The sequence below is a fragment of the Hippocampus guttulatus genome, chromosome 2, assembly GCF_054856545.1.
Source record: "Hippocampus guttulatus isolate MCC_2025c chromosome 2, RoL_Hgut_1.0, whole genome shotgun sequence".
Lineage (NCBI taxonomy): Eukaryota > Metazoa > Chordata > Actinopteri > Syngnathiformes > Syngnathidae > Hippocampus > Hippocampus guttulatus.
This window is the reverse complement of record NC_141262.1, coordinates 3,486,275-3,504,692: the sequence shown is the minus strand read 5'-3', so window position 1 is coordinate 3,504,692 and position 18,418 is coordinate 3,486,275. Positions and strand designations below refer to the sequence as shown.

The 18,418-nt window shown below is 44.4% G+C and overlaps 1 pseudogene; it reads right to left on the bottom strand.

Annotated features, from left to right (window-relative positions):
- Positions 1-11,781: 11,781 nt before the first annotated feature.
- Positions 11,782-12,281, bottom strand: LOC147208251 (zinc finger and SCAN domain-containing protein 31-like; annotated as a pseudogene).
- Positions 12,282-18,418: the final 6,137 nt, after the last annotated feature.

Genomic DNA, 18,418 nt, shown 5'->3' with positions numbered 1-18,418 from the left:
CCAATAACAAAACACCACTCGAGTTCTGATCGGGGGGGCCGTTCCTCCCAATCACGCCCCTCCAGGTCTCACCGTCGTTGCCCATGTGAGCATTGAAGTCCCACAGCAGAACAAGGGAGTCCCCAACAGGAGTACTCTCCAGCACACCCTCCAAGGACTCCAAAAAGGGTGGGTATGCTGAACTGCTGTTGGGTGCGTATGCACAAACAACAGTCAGGACCCGTCGCCCCACCCGAAGGCGGAGGGAGGCAACCCTCTCGTCTACCGGTGTGAACCCCAATGTACAGGCACTGAGCCGGGGGGCAATGAGTATGCCCACACCTGCTCTGCGCCTCTCGCCGTGGGCAACTCCAGAGTGGAATAGAGTCCAACCCCTCTCGAGAGAACTGTTACCAGAACCCAGGCTGTGTGTGGAGGTAAGTCAGACTACATCCAGTCGGAACTTTTCTACCTCGCACACCAGCTCGGGCTCCTTCCCTGCAAGAGAGGTGACATTCCATGTCCCTAGAGCTAGCTTTTGCAGCCGAGGATTGGACCGCCAGGGTCCCCGCCTTTGGCTGCCGCCCAGCTCACACTGCACCCGACCCCTTTGGCCCCTCCCATGGGTGGTGAGCTCATGAGAAGGGGGACCCACGTTGCCTCTTCGGGCTGAGCCCGGCCGGGCCCCATAGGTGCAGGCCCGGCCACCAGGCGCTCACCAACGAGCCCCACCCCCAGGGCTGGTTCCAGAGCGGGGCCCCGGTGACCCACGTCCAGGCAAGGGAAACTGGGTTCCATTTATTTTGTTCATCAAAGGGGTTTTATGAGTCGTGCTTTGTCTGGTCTCTCACCTAGGACCTGTTTGCCATGGGTGACCCTGCCAGGGGCATAAAGCCCCAGGCAACTTCGCTCCTAGGATCATTGGGACACACAAACCCCTCCACCATGGTAAGGTGACGGCTCACGGAGGGGGTAAAATGTAAAATATAATATCGTAGTCAAAATGTTAATGCATATGTTTTTATTCCAGGTGAAGGAAGTTCCTTTTCATAGAATTCCGGGGATGGGAATATTTACTGTATATATAAATAATGTGTTAGCGCGTTGACCTCACAGTGCAGAGGAACTGGGTTCGATTCCGGACCCAATCTTCCTGTGTGGAGTTTGCATGTTCTCCTCATCCCTGCGTAGGGTTTCTCCCGGTACTCCGGTGTCCTCCCACATTTCAAAAACATACACAGTAGCTTAATTGAACACTCTTAACTTGTCCTTAATTGTGATTGTGAGTGTGAATGGTTGTTTGTCTGTGTTGTTCCCTGTGATTGGCTGGAAACCCCGCCTACTGCCCGAAATCTGCTTGCGTAGGCTCCTGCACGCCTGCGACCCTCGTCAGAATACAGTAAAATTGGTTCGGATAATGGATGTTTGGATGGTATGATTTTACCCCTTGGCAGAGATTTGGACCCTACCGTCCAATTGCGGTCATACATGGTGATTATATATTTACTTTACTTACAACTATATTACTTTGTATTGCCTTTCGTGCACTCTGCTCAGTGTGACGGAAATGCCCAAAATGGTCTGCCGCATCACCTTCCTGTTTTCCACAGTTCATATTGAGGAATTTTTGTCGCATACTATTTTGCAAAGCCTGCACTACTTCAGAGCTGCAGCTGGGTAGCTAACATGGCTCAACATGATGCAAAGGCCAATGTTTGCTTTGCATTCTGTGTCTACAGAGCATTCATCACTAATCATCACCTCCAATGCAGCAGAAAAGCTTACACTTCTGTCAGAAGCATAACGAGGAAGATGAATAGAAGACCGGGAGAAAGAGGAGATGTTCCAATAATTGCTAAGCTATCGGAATGCAGTCACAAACCACCAATAAGTGCTTGTGTGATCCAGTGCATGCGCATTTTTTTTTCTCCCCAAAATAGGCAGCCATCAGCAAGTGCTCTTCAAGAGCCTCGCGTTTTTTGTTGTTTTTGTCTTTGTTTTGTCACATGGTGTTGTTGTTACGTCGTGTGGACCTGATGTGGACTGTTTTCAGCATTTTTGGCCTTGGCATTCGTCAAAGAAGAAGAATCTGTGCTTGGTGGTTGCGCCTTCTCGGCAGCACACGCGTACCAGCACTGATTTTTTGATTTGGAGGAATGTCGGTGCCATTTGACTGTCGTTGCTGGACATCCCCGGGGTGCTTGTGTCTTGCGCCTGAAGTAGGCAGCATTCTTTCGCTTTGTTCAGCGAAAAGGTCGGTGCTGATGGACAGTCTGCGGCTGGATGGATGCATGGATTGAGGAGCCGACGATGAGAAGAAAGGAGCTTCAGCGCAGAGCGCCAATGCGTATGTGCAACTGGGAGTCGCGGCTTGGAATTGAAGCGGACTAACATGGGACAGGAGAAGAGAGCTATTCTCGCTTTTTCATGAATGGATGCTACAGCTTCTTGTTGCTTTCAAGCTTAGCTTGTCGCAGATGTGTGCACATTGCAGCATGACGTCTTTGATCCACTGGTGAAAAGGACACTTTGATTCACTCCTCTTTCATCTATAACTGCTTCAGACAACAAGGTGTATGCAGGAATGTGGTTTAGAGTGCATGATCTGTGTCTCATGTGTTGCTTTGTATTATTTTGTCATTTTTTGTTAAGTTTTATTTTGATAGCGGCGCGGACACCCGCAGTGCTCCTCTTGTTTTATGTTGAGAGGGAAGAAATTTCATCTGTGCTGTATATCACATGTTACACATACAGTACATTTGACAATAAAGTTTTATCGAATCCAATCCAATCACATACTGTGAGTCTGTTTGTAATCTCAATACAGTGAAGTGTAACTCATTTTAAACAGCAAAGTGTTAAGCAATTTAATAAGTAACTGGGGAGAAAATACAGAATGACACGCAGCCACTGAAGACTGAATAATGGAGGACATCACAGAATATTTCAAATGAGAGGAGAGGGCATATAAGTTAAAAGTTTACTACTTATTGAGTAAATATTTAAAATACAAGAACCCATATTTAACCCACACTGGATAAATGTGCAATGTTTCAGTACCAATCGTGGGTTCAGAAAATAGAAAAATAGCTTACCGTAGAAGACATCTGGACAAGAAGTACACTGTAATAAAAAAATCTGAAATATTGTCTGTGCATTGACTACTCAAATCTATTCTATCAACAAAGTTCCTTGCTATTATGACAGCTGATTTTTCAATTTTGATGTTTGTGATCTGATTTATCTAGCTGAATAAACGTGTTTTCTTGACTGCAGAAAAACGGAATCGGTAAAGGCTAATTCATTCCTCGGCAAAGTAATTTGACTCAAATATAGAAAAAAAACAGTGAAATCAAGTTTTTGAGTGAAAAACTCAAAAAAAACTTTTTCAGTGAAATCATACCTTTTTCAATTAAAATATCAGCAGTATTATTTTTGTTTATCGTAGTGCTAATATTTAATTCTGATTTGCACAATAAATGTTATCCTAAAATGTTTATCACATATCACTCTGCATTTGATCAATTTAGCTTTTCTTACTAATTTATGATTCGGTTCATTCTATACAATGAACCGAATCATAAATGATTGCTCCATTAAATTATTATGAATTACAAGTATTTTTACCCTTAATTTTTTATGACATATACCGTTACTGTGGTGGGATGCAATTGATGCAGTGAAATGAATGTTGGGCCATATCAGAGTCGTGTGACTTGGAAAATGGGACTTGTGACACAGCTCCCCATTCAGTTTAATTGGGCTTTTTATCAGTTTTCTGGGTAACTTAATCACCATAGTATCACAGACCTCTGAAGCAAATAATACCAAATCAAATTGGGCCGAGACGCATCTTTTGATATTTGCATGTTCTCCCCGGGCCTGCGTGGGTTTTCTCCGGGTGCTCCGGTTTCCTCCCACATTCCAAAAACATGCATGGCAGGCTGATTGGACGCTCTATGTTGTCCCTAGGTGTGAGTGTGGGCGTGGATGGTTGTTCGTCTCTGTGTGCCCTGCGATTGGCTGGCAACTGATTCAGGGTGTCCCCCGCCTACTGCCCGGAGACGGCTGGGATAGGCTCCAGCACCCCCCGCAACCCTAGTGAGGATCAAGCGGTTCGGAAAATGGATGGATGGATACGTTAAACAGTACTTGTTGAATTCTGGCACAATAGAATAATAAAGGATAATAATTTTTGATATCATAGATATCCAACATTGATTTAAAATGATTAATTATGTGACTGCTATCCCATAACTAATGATTTAAATTTTAATTTTTATTCACATGTGAATAGTTACGGAAAAGGAACGATGGGGTTCCATGTAAACAGCAATGCAATTATGAAACTCTTTTCATAATTTGTTAGAGAATGGATAACTTCTGAATAAATGCAAAATTTCTTCTGGGGATCCTTCGCAAAAACAATTAGGATAATTTTTGAATGGCTGTGGAAATACTCTGCATCGGTAGAATCTGTGAATTATTTCAAAAGATATTACCTCCATTTTATTAGACTTACGCAGGAAACACTTGCCATCATGTGATGACATCAGTTAGGAAAAGTGGACTTAATTAATTTGAAACAGTGCGGTCAGTTTCTCCATTCCAAGAGAAGCACCTTTTAATTTTCTCTTTGACCCAACGACCTATTCCAACAAAGGTTAAGGAAAGGTTAGATTTGACTTTCTGAAGAGGCCTTTGTCATAGGTTTCTTTGTTCTTGAGTTACACTGGTCGTGGAGTAGTTTATGGATCCGATTTTCATGCAGGTGCAGATTTGATTCCTGGGAAATGCCCCAAAAGCATGCCAAAGGAGGCCTTAACCCCAGATAAATGAATGGAGTGCGACTGACTTTGTAATGATGATATTGATTAATTTTCTCTAAGTTATCCTGTCTAGGTCCAAAGGGAAGCTTGACTCTGTTCATAAATAGATAGAGGGACAGATAGATTATGAAAAATATTAGAATCATAACAGACAAACAAGTTGACCCAAGGTGCTTTTCAAGGCCCCCAATGATATGACATTTCATATTTGTTATTTGTGTCAAGTGTTAACACCAGCTCCAGTTTCAAAGTTGCACTGTCACAGATAGCCTCAACCAAGGAGTCAAGTCTTAAACCTTCTGTGATAGCATCACAGTGTTGAAAAGAAGGGCTCCCATTAGATGTTCACTTAGATAAATCGACTATAATAGGTTGGTGGGGCGCATTTACTCATTTGGCCTGATGCTCCCATCAGACGTGATCTTCGGGTCGTCATCATGAATCAGGCAGTGGTGTGACATCATTGGTCATCCTGACAGCTGAACAAAGCTCAGCAACTGGAAAGGGACTGATACTGCTAATGGACCCAGATTAGGATGGGTGTGCTTGGAAACTGATGCCTGCACGACTAGAGCTATTCAGTTCAATGTGTGAGGTCAAAGAAGACTTGAGATGCTTGGGCTAAGTGGGGCAAAAGACTAACAGCATCATGACATTACCAGTGTTATCTGTCTTGTGCCGTATATTTTGATTATTCATAAATCATTGTATGTGTGGATTGTGTATCTGTGGAAACGTGTACATGTATGCGTATGTGAATATGTGCATTCGTGTGTGCATCTGTGAGCGCCTGTTTGTGTGCGTGCACTGAGCCTGGCGATGCAGTAGTGGTGGCCAGATAAGCTGCAGATAGAGCTTTAATGGCTAATGGGTTCCACTAATGAGAAAACTGCCTGTGATTATGACAAATGTGAAGAGCAGTAGGCTAAGAAGCAATACACAACAGACATCATTAGGCAGCTACGACTCAGAATTTCATTCAGATTGCCGATACACAGTCAAAACCTCTAATTTATATATATATTAGAGCTGCCAAACGATTAAAATATTAAATCTAATTAAAAATGAAACTGTCATAATTAACTCAAATTCACTAAAAATTCATCGTGATTACTCACGCATTTTTTATCATTTCTGAATTTCCTTTTATATTTGTTTGTCCTATTTTTCCCCGTTTTAATGCTCTCATCAACATGGAATCATGTTTTCTATGTGCAAAATGCAAATATTTACTGAAATAACAATTTCGATTTTCAATTTTACATGAACATTTTTCACTTGGAGCAGTTATTCACACATAATCTCTGACACAATATTACTGTCCATCAACAACAATGAAAAAAATATTCTGTCACACAACAGCTGCTTTACCAGCTCTTTTTATGGAATCAAAACAGAGCAATATAACACTATAAAGTGCACATCTAAGGTAAACTAGTACTCCGCCTGCAGTGGATTTAAGCCATGGTTGCATAATTCGTTTTTCTCAAGTTTGCTTTGAACACAGCAGTCAGGCTATGTTGATTCTGTTGGTCCTTCTTGCGCGGAAGTCTCTCTACGGTTTTGTGTAGACACCATTTCGGATGACAACACTGGAGACGTTTTATTTTCGCTAGGTCGCTACCACTGCACCGCTGAACTTTCGTTGTCATGTCACCACTTCAGCGCTCCGTCACTGTCGGACGAACACAGAGAAGCTGCACCCGCTCTATTTATATGAACACGGAACACTGTAACCTTCCACACAAAATAGTTCCAAACAAGTAACAATCACGTCAGTGGCATACATCGTATACCTGTATGATACAGGTAACTTTGGTCTTGTCAGTGGAGCAATCTGGCAACCTTTTAAAAGTAAACTTTCATTCATAAACTCTTTAAGTATCCGTTTTCGGTGTCTCGCGCTGCCGTGGCTGGCAAAACAAACGTGCGTGGACCTGTGCAGCGCACTTCTTGTTTTGTTTCTGGTTCATTTACAGAGCAACGTAACATCCGCAGTGACGTGTGCCGCGTTAATCTCGCGAGAAAAAAATGAATCCCGTTAATAATGCCAATAAAAACGCGCTAAACTGCCAGCTCTAATATATATATATATAAATTAATTTATTCCTCGTCTCACCCCCCCTCGGGTGGTGTCCGTCCCTCATTCAGCTCGGGTCCTCTACAAGAGGCCAGGAAGCTTGAGGGTTCTGCGCAGTATCCTTGCTGTTCCCAGCACTGCACATTTCTGGACTGAGATGTCCGATGTTGTTCCCGGGATCTGTTGCAACCACTCATCTAGTTTGGGGGTCACTGCCCCGAGTGCTCTGACCACCACAGGAACGACTGTCACCTTTACCTTCCAGGCTCTCTCCAGCTCCTCTCTGAGCCCTTGGTATTTCTCGAGTTTCTCGTGTTCCTTCTTTCTGATGTTTCCATCACTTGGGACCGCTACATCCACTACAACGGCTTTTCTCTGCCCTTTATCTATGATCACGATATCTGGTCGGTTCGCCATTACCATCTTGTCAGTCTGGATCTGGAAGTCCTACAGGATCTTCGCTCTGTCATTCTCCACCGCCTTCGGAGGTGTTTCCCATTTTGACCTTGGGGTTTCCAGTCCATACTCCGCAGAGATGTTTCGGTAGACTATGCCAGCCACCTGGTTATGACGTTCCATGTAGGCTGTCCCTGCCAGCATCTTACACCCTGCAGTTATGTGTTGGATCATCTCAGGTGCCTCTTTGTACAACCTACACCTTGGGTCTTGTCTGTTGTGGTATTTGTGGGCCTCAATGGCTCTGGTGCTCAGGGCCTGATAGGACTTCTTGAGATCAGCCACTTCAGTTATGGTCCGGTGGTACATCCTGTGTAGGGGCTTGTCCTCCCATGATGGTCCTTCTTCCAGCGCCTCATCTTCTGTTCCCCATTGTCTGAGACATTCTCTGAGTACGTCATCCGTTGGAGCCTTCTCCTTGATGTATTCATGGAGCTTGGATGTTTCATCCTGGACAGTGGCTCTCACACTCACTAGTCCCCGGCCTCCTTCCTTTCGGCTTGCGTACAGTCTCAGGGTGCTGGATTTGGGATGGAACCCTCCATGCATGGTTAGTAGCTTTCGGGTCTTAACATCCGTGGTCTGAATCTCTTCCTTTGGCCACCTTATTATTCCTGCAGGGTATCTGATCACTGGCAGGGCATAGCTGTTTATTGCCCGGGTCTTATTCTTGCCATTGAGCTGGCTTCTTAGGACTTGCCTCACTCGCTGGAGGTATTTGGCCGTAGCCGCTTTCCTTGTTGCCAGTTCGAGGTTGCCATTGGCTTGTGGTATACCGAGGTACTTGTAGCTGTCCTCAATGTCTGCTATTGTTCCTTCAGGGAGTGAGACCCCTTCAGTGCGGACTACCTTTGCTCTCTTAGTCACCATCCCACTACATTTCTCAAGCCCGAATGACATCCCGATGTCGCTGCTGTAGATCCTGGTTGTGTGGATCAGGGAGTCTATGTCCCTTTCGCTCTTAGCATACAGCTTTATGTCATCCATGTAGAGGAGGTGACTGATTGTAGCTCCATTTCTGAGGCGGTATCCATAGCCTGTCTTGGTGATTACTTGGCTTAGGGGGTTCAGTCCTATGCAGAACAGCAGTGGGGAGAGTGCATCACCTTGGTATATGCCACATTTGATGGACACTTGGGTAAGTGGCTTGCCATTGGCTTCAAGTGTGGTTTTCCACATCCTCATCGAGTTTGCAACGAAGGCTCTTAGGGTCCTGTTCACCTTATACAACTCCAAGCATTCAGTGATCCATGTATGTGGCATCGAGTCATAGGCTTTCTTGTAATCAATCCAGGCTGTGCACAGGTTGGTACGTCGGGACCTGCAGTCTTGTGCGACTGTTCTGTCAACCAGGAGCTGATGTTTGGCTCCTCTGGTATCTCTACCAATGCCCTTCTGTGCTTCGCTCATGTATTGATCCATGTGTCCACTTATCTTAGCCGCAATGATGCCTGACGTGAGCTTCCATGTTGTGGAGAGACAGGTTATTGGCCGATAGTTGGATGGGACTGCACCCTTTGAGGGATCCTTCATGATCAGGATCGTTCGCCCTTCGGTTAGCCATCCTGGGTGAGTCCCATCCCTCAGCAGCTGGTTCATTTGTGCTGCTAGGCGCTCATGGAGTGCTGTGAGTTTCTTTAGCCAGTAGGTGTGGACCATGTCCGGGCCTGGTGCTGTCCAGTTCTTCATATCTGAGACTCTTTCCTGTATGTCTGCCACTGTTATGGTAACTGGGTTCTGTTCAGGGAGGTTGCTGTGCTCCTCTCTCAGGGTCACCAGCCATTGTGCACTGCTGTTATGTGCAACCTCCTTCTCCCATATGCCTTTCCAGTACCTTTCAGTTTCCAGTCTTGGTGGGTCAGCTCTGTTGTTAGGACCCTGCCACAACTTACGCAGGTTGTGTTGCGAACAGCCTGTTTATTCGTCTGGCCTCATTCTCTTTCGTGTACCGCTTTAGGCGGCTGGACAAGGCTTGGAGCCTTTGTTTGGCAGTTTCGAGTGCTTCAGGTATGGTCATCTGGATGTACCTCTCGGGTATCGGCCTTTTCATCACACCTCTCTGGGCCTCCGTCAATTGACTCACATCTTTCCGATCCGCCTTGATCTTAGCCTCCAACCGTCTTTTCCATGGTGGGTAACGTATCTCATTGCTTCCATGGTTGCTCTTATAGCCAAGCATCTCAAGGATCACTGATGCTGAAGCGTACATCAGCTCTTTGGTTTCCGTGATCGTTACGGTAGGGATCGCCCTCAGTGCTGCATTCACACTTTCCATGAGACTTTCAGGTGGTACTTCACATAGCCGTTGTAATCGGTTTCTAGGTTGCCCAGCTTTCATTCTCGCCATGATCTTGGCTTTCAGGTCAGTTGCTGCCTCGCTCAGCATTTCATTCATTGGGGCTGGCCTCCCAATCTCATCATCTGCATTCATTGGGGCTTGCCTCCCAATCTCTGGTATGACCTCCTCCTCTGATCTGGCAGCCTGGGGCCCTACACCATGGAACCTGCGTTGTACCTCATCAATCTCAAGTTGTGACAGCAGTTGCCGTTTGTGGATGTTGGAACACTGAGCTACTAGTTGTTTCGTGGTCAACCGTGACTGTGGGTTTCGAAGTAACCATTTAGCCCACATTCTCTGCATGTAACCCCTCTGACTAGGGTTGCTTGAGTAGTAGCATTCCAACAGAGCCATGTTATCGCATCTCGCCCATCTCCGCTTTGTTCCAGTAGCCCATTTTTCATCAAGGTGCTCCGGTTCCCCAGCACCTGACGCAGACCTTGTTTGGCCGGGCGACGTCTGAGCCGGCATGTCATTCATTTTATTGTCTCTCATCATTGTATGAGGTAGGCATTAGCGTGAAGGATCTTGCCCAAGGACCCACACTGGATGGTGTTATGTGCTCATTTTTTTTGCCCCAAGCGGGATTCAAACCACCGTCTCCCGTATGCCAAACCGATGCCTTACCAACTGAGCTATCCAGCCGCTATAAGATAAGAAAAATAAGATAAGAAAACCTTTATTAGTCTCGCAATGGAGAAATTCCCAATTCACAGCAGCAAAGTTATGAAAGGAAGAAGTAGAACAACAAAATATAGGAGCTGCTGGAAAGGCAGCCACTCTCGCGGCGCCATTTTGAAGTCAAAATAACAAAAATAACACAACACAACACATAGTACGCAGACAGTCGTGCAATCTTCACCACTTTTCTGCATACACTTTGTTGTCTGAAGCAGTTATACATGAAAGAGGAGAGGATCAAAGTGTCCTTTCACCAGTGGATCAGAGACGTCATGCTGAAAATGTGCACACGTCTGCTACAAGCTAAGTTTTGAAAGCAAACACGAAGCTGTAGCGTCCATTGACGAAAAGAGATGAGTTCACTTCTCCTGTCCCACGTAATCCGCTTAAAACTCCAAGCCGCGACTCCCAGTTCCAAATCCGCATCGGCGCTCCGCGCTAACGCTCCTTTCTTCTCATCGTCGGCTCCTCAAGACTTACATCCATCCAGCCGCAGACCGTTCAACAGCACCGATCTCTCCGCTGAACAAAGCGGGGCTGTGAAAAATGCTGCCCATTACAGGTGCAAGACACAAGCGCCCCGGGACTGTTCAGCAACGACAGTCAAATGGCGCCGACATTCCTCCCAGTCAAAAACAGTGCTGGTATACCCATGCTGCCGAGAAGGCGCAACCACCAAGCACAGAGTCTCCTCCTTGATGAATGTCGTGGCCAAAAAATGCTGAAAAAAAGTCCACATCAGGTCCACACGACGTAACAACAAACACAAAGTGACAAAACAAACACAAAAACAAAAAAAAAAGCAAGGCTCATGAGAGCACTTGCTGACGGCTGCCTACTCGGGCGCCATCTTGACTTCTATTAATATATATATATATATTCTTTCCTCTTTTCCTGCCTACGTTGCCGTCTACTTTTCTTTACCTTGCCTCCTACTTGGACAAGTGTATCATCAAGATTCGGTAACGGTTCCAATCCTTTAGTTTGAGACCTAGTGATTGCCATGCATGTGCAATTTTTCGAGATTTTCTGGACAACATGGTCCAATATAGGTAAGTCATCTCCCAAAACAACATCATAATATAAATTCTCCAATACACCAACCTTAAGTGTGAAAAACTGGCCCTCAATCCCAAAAGTCATATTGGTCGTGGGCTAATCCTGACTGTCACCATGAACACAAGTGATATTTAGAACCTTCTCATAATTGAGCAAGTCACTACTGACTAAACTAGCTTTAACTAGTGTTTGATTGCTGCCTGTGTCAGCCAGTGCTTTTATCCCTTTACCCATTTACAGTTACAGAGGTTGTATGTCTATGTCTACAATGATTTCCTTCTTGAAATATTTCTTGCCCCCCTCTATGTACTGAACAAAATTCTACAGGTTTGGGTTTTCGTACAGGACACACGGAAGCCTTATGGCCAGGTTGTTGACAGTTGAAACAAAAATAGTCACCTTTTGGTTGTAACTTTACAAACTGTCTCCGAGCCCCAATGTCAGCATTACCCAAGTCTGCCGGTTGAATGGGTCGGTGTCCTTCATACTTGAGCTTCACAGTTGGTCCCTTCTTCCTGTAGGGCTCCCGGTGTGCTGCCGTGTAGCACTCTGCCAACTCTGCTGCTTCCTCCCCAGTCTTAGGATTGTGCTCCTTTACCCAAATGCGGACCTCAGGTTGAAGAACTCTGAAGTACTGCTCTAGAATGACAACTTCTCCAATCTAGTCCTTGCTGCGATGGTCTGGGCGCATCCACCTCCTGTACAGTCCTTTTAGTCGGTTGTAACTTTCTCTGATAGTCTCTCCCAAGGGAATGATGGTGCTGCGAAACCTCTGCTGATATGTTTCTTCAGTTACATTGTATTTGAGTAACACTGCCGCTTTCATAGCTTCATAGGACTCTGCCTGCTCTTCATCCATGCCAGCATATGCTTCAAGTGCCCTTCCAGTCAATAAGGTCACTACTCTGGCAGCCCACTCATCATGCCTCCACCCCCAGGTTTTAGCTATTCTTTCAAACCTAACAAAAAACCTTTCTGCATCCTCACCCTCTTTAAGATCTGGAATTCTGGGTTCTGATACCCTGGGAATTGCAGTTTGACTTACAGTGGGAAACAGTGGAGAATGAGCATATCGTAGGTAACCCTGAGTTGGAGTTCCTTGTACCGGAGGAAGGTTTGTCAGCCTAAACATTCGAGGGTCAGGGGTTTGGGCCTGTGGTTTTGGAGGAGGATAATGTTGACTTGTTTGTCCATCGAATGTCCGGTCTTGCTTCCTGGTGTGCATCTGATCTCTAACTCATTGATCTGTTCAATCAACATTTCCTCTCTGAGTTTAGAATATTGCATAAAGTCTCTTATTTCTTTAACAATTCCCTCATCTAGTGTATCTCTGGTCGTACTCACTGTCAAAGTCTTAGGCTGAACCACTGGTTCTATGTCACTTGGCTCAGCTCCACCCTGGGCTTGGGAACTGTCTGATGCATCAGGGAAAAAGGCAACAGCTTCTCTTCGGGGTAACTCAAGCTCCAGGCTTCCCCCAGCCTCTTCAGCGCTCTCCTGTTGAGTCTAGTTTGGCTGTGCTGCTGCACGGCTTCTTCCTCTTCCTACATTCCTCATCTTGGCTTCCTCTTTTCTCTTCAGCAAGGCGTACCAATCCCACTACTGCCACCAATTGTTATGCGGCGAAACAGCAGGCCAGGTGAAAAAAGAATAAAAAGGCAATTCAGCCTGGATTCAGGAAGGAGATTTTCCAGTTTTCTTTATTTTCAGGAGTGACACTCGACCAGTTTTGAGCAGACCACTGTGGCACTGCTCTCCAAGTTGTCCGGCCCCCAGTGACTTCCTCATCCCTCTTATAAAGGGAGTTCACTTGAGCTTCAGGCCAATCAGGTCCAAGCAACAATTGGCCCTTCCCAGGTGGTTGCAATTACCTCATCTGAAATAATTAGCATTCTACAAAGTGCATTAAGTACAACAGTTTTGGGTGGAAAGAAATGTGCACCTTTCTTCCATCCAAAATCCACAAAAAAAACAATTTTTAACATATGCCTTTTGTCATCATGACAATCACCTTGTTCAAAGAACAAAACCAACACAATGCATAAACTCACAACAAATTACATATCTGCAAATCAGTGTGATTTCTGATGTTGCCTTTTAGACCAGTTCAGATATGCGTGGGTTCACCTTGGCAAGTGCCACTCTCATGTCATTTTCACAGCAAAGTCTGTTCCTTTTCTTTGTTTTTATGTCCAGTATCCTCGAAAAGGATTGCTCACAAAGATATGTTGTAACAAATGGTATTAAAAAAATCCAGGGCTTTCTTCACAATAATTGGATACTTGTTCATTTGTTGACGCCAAAATATTGAGAGCGTTGTTGTTCTGAAGAGTTGCTGTTGAACCTGGCTCTGCTAAATTTAAATTACTTCATCGAGGAATTCATCTTTGACATCTGCTGTCTCAACAGCAAACGTGAATGGCTGTCTCACCCATGCTGGATATGACTCTCTTTTAGGGAAATATCCGTCGAGAGACTTTGCAAGCTCGTCTAAGTGCATGGCAATTGTTTGCTTCAGTTCCGTGGATACATAAATATCTCCAAATCCAGACACATCTTCGATCTTACATAAACAGTCGTCCAGAAACGGGAAGTTATTGTTCTCTGTTTGTTGTTTCCATAATGGTAGCTTTTTTTGAAAAGCCTTCAGGTGTTCTTCCTCTTCCATGATATTGACTACATCTGCTGATTGAGATGATTGAGAGCTGCAAACATATCAGACATGTACGTTAAAATGAGAATGAACTCAGGATTTTTGAAGCCATCTGCATGACAGTGTTGGTGCTCTTGCAAAAACAGGGTTATTTCCACACGCATGGCAAAAACACGATTCAGGACCTGTCCCCGGGTTAACTACCGAATATTGGAATGGAGCAGAAGTACCTCAAATTCAGAGCCCATTTCCTTCCACAGCTCACTGATGATGCGGTGCCTTAGAGTAATTTTTCACACATAGTTCACACATTCTACCAGTTTTTAATACTTCTGCCATTTTTGGAGGCAAGGTTTTTGTTGCTAACGTATGCCTGTGCAGAATACAATGCATCACAATGATGTGTGGTGCATCGGCCTTTACTAGCGCACCACAACCAGACTTTCTTCCCAGCATGACTGGAGCTCCGTCCGTACAAACTGCAGAAACCATATCCCATGAAAGATTGTTGTTGGCTGTCTTCGTTGTTGTTTTAAGAGGCTTACAAAATAAAACCTCTTCTTCTATCACGCTGTCTTTCACATAGCACACAAAAACAGCAAGGTGTCTTAGATCAGAAACGTCTGTGGTTTCGTTGAGTTGAAGGCTGAATTTTCTACATCCGAGGGCACCTCGACAGCACCAGGACCTATGCAAGAATCATGTTTGTGGACTTCAGCTCTGCGTTCAACACCATCATCCTAGAACCCCCTCACCTCCAAACTTTTCCAGCTCAGTCTGTCCCCTATGATATGCCAGTGGATCCTCAGTTTCCTGACGGGAAGGACACAACAGGTGAGGCTGGGAAGGACAACATCATCAACGTGCACCATCAGCACTTGGGCCCCTGGAAGATGTGTCCTCTCTCCGCTGCTCTTCTCCCTCTACACAAACGGCTGCACCTCAACACACCCAGCCGTCAAACTCATAAATTTCGTAGATGACACCACAGTCATTGGTCTCATCAAAGACGGCGACGAGTCTGCATACAGACAAGATTTGGAGCAGCTGACGCTCTGGTGCAGCCAACACAACCTGGAGCTGGACACATTCAAGAATATAAGAGATGATCAAGGACTTCAGGAAACATCCTTCACCACAGCTACCCCTCAAACTGTCCAACTGCCCTGTGTCAACCGTCGAGACCTTCAAGTTCCTGGGAGTCACAATCTCCTAGGACATGAAATGGAAGGTCAACATTAACTACTTCCTGAAAAAGGCCTAGCAGAGGATGAACTAGATGAGACTCCTGAGGAAGCACAGTCCGCCACAGCAGCAGCTAAGACATTTCTACACAACAGTCATCGAATCAGTCCTGTGTTCCTCCATCACAGTTTGGTTTGTTCTTATTACTTTTCCATATTAAAACCAAAATGTTTTACTGGCATGTACCCTTAAACATTGTAAAAATAACACAATCCCACTGTTTGTCATTTTTCACGGCATTCATGTGCACAAAAGGGTACAATGTTAAGAATTGGAAATGTGGCAGCAGAATGCAATCTCTTGAGTGGTCTTAGCTCTGAAAGTATGCGTGTTCTGCAGAGTGGAGTCAATTCCCTCACATCATTCCGTTAAGCCAATTTTTCCAGTCAAAATATTACTTCGCAATTTTTAAAAATACAGTTCACACTGTTAAAAAAATGTTCCACTATTTTAAAACATATTGCATTGTTTACCAGATTCAGTGTGGTAGCTGTTTCAGGTGATTCCACCACAAGTGTGTTGGAGGACTTCGACAGAAAATTCCTGTTTTTGTCTTGCACAGTTTAATGCATAACCAGCAAGTGCCTCAAGCCCACCCCAATGTATGTGTGCATTTTTGAATGGTTTTGCTTGTTTCTTATTTCATTTAAAAAAAAAAAAAAAAAAAAAATATATATATATATATATATATATATATACACAACTACCGTTCAAAAGTTTGGGGTCACATTGAAATTTCCTTATTTTTGAAGGAAAAGCACTGTACTTTTCAATGAAGATAATTTTAAACTAGTCTTAACTTTAAAGAAATACACTCTATACATTGCTAATGTGGTAAATGACTATTCTAGCTGCAAATGTCTGGTTTTTGGTGCAATATCTACATAGGTGTATAGAGGCCCATTTCCAGCAACTATCACTCCAGTGTTCTAATGGTACAATGTGTTTGCTCATTGGCTCAGAAGGCTAATTGATGATTAGAAAACCCTTGTGCAATCATGTTCACACATCTGAAAACAGTTTAGCTCGTTACAGAAGCTACAAAACTGACCTTCCTGTGAGCAGATTGAGTTTCTGGAGCATCACATTTGTGGGGTCAATTAAATGCTCAAAATGGCCAGAAAAAGAGAACTTTCATCTGAAACTCGACAGTCTATTCTTGTTCTTAGAAATTAAGGCTATTCCATGCGAGAAATTGCTAAGAAATTGAAGATTTCCTACAACGGTGTGTACTACTCCCTTCAGAGGACAGCACAAACAGGCTCTAACCAGAGTCGAAAAAGAAGTGGGAGGCCGCGTTGCACAACTGAGCAAGAAGATAAGTACATTAGAGTCTCTAGTTTGAGAAACAGATGCCTCACAGGTCCCCAACTGGCATCTTCATTAAATAGTTCTGCAAAACACCAGTGTCAACATCTACAGTGAAGAGGCGACTGCGGGATTCTGGGCTTCAGGGCAGAGTGGCAAAGAAAAAGCCATATCTGAGACTGGCCAACAAAAGAAAAAGATTAAGATGGGCAAAAGAACACAGACATTGGACAGAGGAAGACTGGAAAAAAGTGTTGTGGACGGATGAATCCAAGTTTGAGGTGTTTGGATCACAAAGAGGAACGTTTGTGAGACGCAGAACAAATGAAAAGATGCTGAAAGAATGCCTGATGCCATCTGTTAAGCATGGAAGAGGTAATGTGATGGTCTGGGGTTACTTTGGTGCTGGTAAAGTGGGAGATTTGTACAGGGTAAAAGGGATTCTGAATAAGGAAGGCTATCACTCCATTTTGCAATGCCATGCCATACCCAGTGGACAGCGCTTGATTGGAGCCAATTTCATCCTACAACAGGACAATGACCCCAAACACGCCTCCAAATTGTGCGAGAACTATTTAGAGCAGAAGCAGGCAGCTGGTATTCTATCGGTAATGGAGTGGCTAGCGCAGTCACCAGATCTGAACACCATTGAGCTGTTGTGGGAGCAGCTTGACCGTATGGGACGCAAGAAGTGCCCATCCAACCAATCCAACTTGTGGGAGCTGCTTCTGGAAGCGTGGAGTGCAATTTCTCCAGATTACCTCAACAAATTAACAGCTAGAATGCCAAAGGTCTGCAATGCCGTAATTGCTGCAAATGGAGGATTTTTTGACGAAAGCAAAGTTTGGTGTAAAAAAAATCTTCTTTCACAAATCATTATTTCTAACCTTGTCAATGTCTTGACTCTATTTTCTATTCATTTCACAACGTTTGGTGGTGAATAAGTGTGACTTTTCATGGAAAATACAAAATTGTTTGGGTGACCCCAAACTTTTGAACGGTAGTATATATATATATATATATATATATATATATATATTAGAGCTGTCAGTTTAGCGCGTTTTTATTGGCATTAATTTAAATAAATTTTAACGGGATTCAATTTTTTCTCGCGAGATTAACGGGGCACACGTCACAGCGGATGTTACGTTGCTCTATAAATAAACTAGAAACAAAACAACAAGCACGCTGCACAGGTCCACGCACGTTTGTTTTGCCAGCCACGGCAGCGCGAGACACCGAAAACGGATACTTAAATAGTTTATGAATGGAAAGTTTACTTTTAAAAAGTTGCCAGATTGTTCCACTGACAAGACCAAAGTTACCTGGATGTTTTGCAGTCGTAAAATGAGCTATCATCATAGCACGTCGAGTCTGAAATACCACTTAATGGCCAAGCACACAGCTGACGTGAGTACTCCGCCCCCTCGTCTGAGACAGATAGCTATGGATCATTTCAAAGCGAAGAAAATGTATGACACGACGAAGAACAAATTTGCTGAAGCCATAGCTAAATGTATAGCTACTGCATGCAAGCCTGTCAACATTGTCCACAGCTCGACTCAAACTGAAATCATTCGCATTGCATGGAAACGACTCCACTACGGATTGCCAGCGAGAGCCTCCATTACAAGCTGTGTATAGAGATTGTACGTAGTGGAGAAGGCTAAGGTACACCAAGCGGGAGAAGACACTGTTTCGGGAGAGAAATAAGAAATGAGGTTGATGAGCCTCTGGTGAATAAAGAGCAGGTAGCTTGAATACGATGTATGCCACTGACGCGATTGTTA